We start from the raw sequence: 5,135 nt of genomic DNA on the forward strand, positions 1-5,135 counted from the left end.
GGCTCGGGTTCCGGCGGCTCGGGCTGGGCTCGGGAGGAAGGGGAGGCGCCGCCCGGCGCCGCCCTGCCCCGCCCCGCCCGCCGCCACGTGGGGAGCAGGCGCGGGCCGGGGGCGGAGCCGGGAGGGGGTCGCGGCGGGCCTCGGGGTGCGCGGGGATCCCCGCGCCTGTAAACGCCCGCCCGCTTCCCGCTGGCTCCGCGCCTGCCCAGCCGCGGGCCGGATCCTGGGGGACGCGGGGGGCGGACGCACCTGGTTATCCGCCCGCCCTTCCTGGTCCCCTGCGCCGCCCCGCTTCCCCCCGGCGCGCACCGCCCTCTGTCCCCACGCGGGACCTGCTCAGGCCGCTGATCGCGAGCTCCCACGGCTTCCTCCTGGCAGATGGCTCTTCGTGGGCTTCTGGGCTGGGGAGCATCCAGGTCACCCAGGCCTGCCCCGCAGCCTCCTCCGCGCAGCCCTCCCTGACTGCCCGGCGGCTCTGGTCTCTGGGCCGGATGGACTGGGGGGAGGGGGTGTAGGCAGAAGGTCTGGGGGAGCTGCCCGCCCCCCCTCCCCCAGCCCTGAGCCCTGAGCCTTGTTCCCTGTCACTCTTCCTGTCCTGCCAAACCTGGTGGGCGCCCTGTCCGTGCCCCCACCTTGCCCAGCCTGGGCTCCCCTCCGGAGGGGCTGGAGAGAGCCCCGAGCCCCGAGCCCCGAGCCCTGCCGGCACCGCACCCGCAGGCACTGGCTCCCTGAGCAGCTGCGCCCGGCCCGGCCGCTCGCCAGGGCCCCTGCCCGGTGCCGTCTGGGGGAGGTTCAGGCCTGCCCTGAGGGCTGCGCTCGGCTCTCAGCTCCGGCGGGCCTCAGTTTCCCCATCTGTAAACAAGGCCAGCGTCTCTGCCAGCGCAGGAGCCGTGCCTGGCAACAGGCCAGGCTGATGGAGGGCGAGGGCTGTGCCCAGGAAAGCGGCGGAGGAGGTGCTGCTGCCTCGGGGACGCCCTCCAGCCGGGATGTGCGAGCGTGGCTCCGGTCTGGACGGGACTCAGGTTCTTAGAATGTGCGGGCTGCCCCTGCCAGGAGAGCCGCCAGCCCTCCCCCAGCTCCGGCCTTTCTGAGCTCCCCTCCCCGCCCTCCCCGCTGGCTCCGGCCTCTGCCTGGCCCCAGCCTCTGCCTGGCCCCAGGGCCCCTGTTCTGGCAGCACCAGGAAGTGGGATGGGAGGCTCGGCCAGCTGACTCCTCCCGGCCGCTGGCGCCCGGCTGCCGGCTGTGGTGGGTCGGTAGGTGGGTCGGTAGGTGGGTCGGTAGGTGGGTCGGTAGGTGGGTCGGTAGGTGGCTTGCTGACCCGGGGAGGACGGGGTGACCTTCCGGCCTGGTCTGGGCGCGAGGACGGTCCTGCTGGGGGTGGGCCTCTGCCCTGAGCCCAGCCTCCTGGGCCTGGGAGCAAACAGACCTCGAGCTTCAGCCTGAGACCGTCCGGCCACTGCCTGGGAACCTGCCCCAGAGGAGGCACAGCTGCCTGGACCCTGAGGGGGCAGGTCACCACCCACACCCACCCACAGGGCACGGCCCGGCCTCAGTGAGCCGGGGGAGCTTCTCACTGCCTCCTGCCTCCTGCCGGGGGCGGCACTGCCAGCCTGAGCCCTGCCGGGGGCGGCACTGCCAGCCTGAGCCCTGCCGGGGGCGGCACTGCCAGCCTGAGCCCTGCCGGCGGCGGCGGCGTGGGCACTTCTCAGAGAGAAAGGCCTTCCCAGCGCGGCCTTCGAGGCGAGGAGATGAGGTGATGCCAGGGCGACCGGGTGGGGGCAGGCACTTCCCATGAGAGGGTTTCATTTCATTTATCGGTTTGATCAGTTCCTCACCCGACACCTTTTTCCTCTAAAACATTTTCCCTTTTGTGTCCCACACGGATGCCCTGGGACAACCTCCAGTGCTGCTACAGAATGAAGTCAGCGAGAGCGTGGCCGCCCCCCTCACCTACCCGCCCACCCTTCACCCACCCATCCACCCATCCACCCACCCACCCCTCACCCCTCACTCACCCACCCACCCACCCCTCACCCACCCATCCACCCACCCACCCACCCACCCACCTACTCATCAACTCACCCCCCCAACCCCCCCACGGACCCCCCCACACCCTCCCTCGCACTCCAGGGTCAGCTGCACCTGGGGAGTGAGAGCTGGGGCAGCAGCCCTGCCTGAGCAGCTCTGGAACCTGGGGCAGCCATTCCCCTCCATCAGCTGTGATCCTGGCCTGGCCTGGCCCGCCCGCCCACACCCCGGCCTCTCCTCAGCCCTTTGCTCTGGGTCCCGGCAGCTTGGCCGCGGGGCCTGGTCGACCCTCATGGTGGCTTTTGGCTTCCCAGACTCTCCCTGCTGCCCCTGGGGGCCGGCCTCTGCCTGCCGGTGCCCGGAAGGAGGGTCAGCCGGCTCCTCGCTGCTCTGGGAGGGGCGGGGGGGGGGGGCAGGCAGGGGGCGGGCGGTAGCCTCTCCATCTGACTATCATCTTACGGGAGGTTCTCTCACTTGCAGATTTTGTTTTTAACAAACTCGATAAAATGTATTTAAAACCCTGAAATCAATACTCGCTCTGCTGCCACTTGTGGACATGTGCAGAGCAGCAGTCAGAGACGCCAGCTGACACCCAACAACCCTCACCCAACCCTAACCCAATCCGAACCCTAACCTTAACCCTCACCCTCACCCTCACCCTAACCGTCGCCCTGGCCCTTGCCCTCCCCTCGCCCTCGCCCAGGTCCTCCCCTGACCTGCTTGGTGCTGTGTTTGCACTTGGGGTACAGGCGGCAGTGCCGGGGTCTGGGGGTGGAGCTCCCCAGGTCAGCTTCCCCCGGAGCCGGGCAGGCCCTGAGCTCAGTGTTAAGGACTCAGCGGAGAGGGGTTTCTACCCAGAAACACAGCAGCCACACTTGGGCTCTGGCCGCAGGGAGACCCCTCCTCCCACTGCCCCCCCCCCCCCCCCCGAAGGATCTCATCTGCCCTGGGTCCCCCTGAACTCTGACCCGGCTCTCCTGGCCCGGGCTGTGTGTTGCGACATCTCTTTCCCAGGTCACACTGCGACTTCTAGGCCCAGGCTGGCAAAGGTCAGTCCTGGGAGGAGCCATGGGGGTGGGGGTGGGGGTGGGGGTGGGGGTGAGGGGTGAGGGGTAGGGGTGGGGGTGAGGGTGGGGGTGGGGGATGGGGGTGGGAGTGAGGGTGAGGTGAGGGGTGGGGTGGGGGTGAGGTGAGGGGTGGGGGTGGGGGTGAGGGGTGGGGGTGAGGAGTGAGGGTGAGGGGTGGGGGTGGGGGGTGAGGGTTGGGGGTGGGGGGTGAGGGGTGGGGGATGAGGTGTGGGCGTGGGTGAGAGGGGTGGGGATGAGCTCTACCCAGAGTGCCAGCATGAACCCCACTGTCCCCACGGGTGCCCAGCACTAGGCCCTCAGGACGCCTTCCCCGGGAGGCCCTCTGGCGACCGCCCTCTCCCCTCCCCTCCTGTCACTGGGCCGCGTGTGGAATTCTCTGGAAACCCAGCTCTGATTGGAGAGCAGAGCAGCATAAGGTGCAGCTGGGCTCTGTGGGTCCGTGAGGCCTGGGGGGGGGGGGCACCGTGCAGGCCTGGCTGGGGGTTGGGGGGGGCACAGGCCTGGCTGGGGGTCGGGGGGGGGCACAGGCCTGGCTGGGGGTCGGGTTGCACAGGCCTGGCTGGGGGGGGGGGGGGGGAGGGCGGGGCCTGGCTGAGGCGCAGTGGGCGTGGGTGCGGAGTTGGCAGGTAGCTCCGTGCCTGCTGGGGGCACGCGGGGTGCAGCCCGGGGACCCCACCTCACTGTGGGTCTCTCCCACCAGCTGGGCTGCCCCCCCCCCCCCCGGCTCCCTGAGGTGGGTTTTGTGTGCGTTTCCCCGAGAGGAGACGTCCCGCCCCAGTGCCCCAGCGCCCCAGCGGGGGGTGTGGGCTCAGTCCTGGCCAGGGGTCCCTGCTGACCCGGCTGGCGGAGCCTGGGCCCTTCTGCACCCCTCCCCCCGCCCCCCCCCCCCCCCCGTATTGGCACAGGGATGGTGGCATCCTCCCTAAGCTGCTGACGGGAGGCCTGAGTCATCGCCACCATCCTGGGGTGTGACAGAGGGTGTGGCCAGGACGGGGTGGGGGGGTGGGGGGGGCAGGAGTCCCAAGGTGCAGCCTGGCCCCACCCAGCAGGGCCCTGTGCGGGCAGGGAGCGCCACCCACGGGCCACAACCCAGAGCCATGGGCCCGGCCGCCGGGGAGGCCCCAGGAGAGGCTGGTGCGCCCTATGGGCCGTGGGCAGCGTGGCCGGGAGCAGCCGGGCCCTGGAGCTGCCGCCGGCCCTGCTCTGCGCTGAGCGGCCGCCCGCAGGCCCTTGGCTGCAAGGAGCTGGCCCCTGGGGAGTGGGGTGGACAGGACGTCCGCCCAGGGCCGCTGGGGGGCCGGGGGGTGTGTGGGAAGCCGCCTGGTCGGGTCTGTGCCTGTGAAAGTGACCACCAGGTCCTCCAGAGACGAGGCCAGGCCGCCAACCGACCCTCAATGACCAGCTGAAGTGCAGGGCGGGGGGGGTGCTGTACCCTGGGGGGCAGGGCAGCTCCCTGGACACGCCGAGGGAGGGAGGGGAGACCCCTGACCCGGGGGGGGGTGGGGGGGAGGGGGAAAGGCGGGGGGCAGTGAGGCTGCGATGGTGGTTGGACTCGAGTATGCGTGTGTTAGTGTGTGAGTGCATGTGTGAGTGTGAGCGAGGCGGTGCTGAGGGTTAAGAGTGTGAGGATGTGCATACGTGTGTGTGTGTGTGTGTGTGCACGCGTGCACATGTCGAAAGTCAGCCTTTGGTCTCTGCAAGGGGAGCGCAGGCCACCACCTGCTGTGGGGACGACCGTGGGAGGCACGTGCCCGGCCGTGAGGGCAGCCAGGCCCCTGGGGCATTAGCTCAGGAGGAGGGCAACTTAGGCTTATGGGGCAGCTGGCAATTTAAAAGGTGGGGACACTCAGGAGCCTGTCTCTCCCATCGTGCCTGTGTGCACACACATATGTGCACGTGTGCACACACATGTCTATCTGTGCATGCACATGTGTGCACATGTGTGTCTGTCCATGTGTGTGTGTCTGTGTCCTGGGGGGCTGCCGGGAGCTGGTCCATCCTTGCTGTTTCAAGGGACCT

The sequence above is a fragment of the Myotis nattereri genome, assembly GCF_964212035.1.
Source record: "Myotis nattereri genome assembly, chromosome: 1".
Classification (NCBI taxonomy): domain Eukaryota; kingdom Metazoa; phylum Chordata; class Mammalia; order Chiroptera; family Vespertilionidae; genus Myotis; species Myotis nattereri.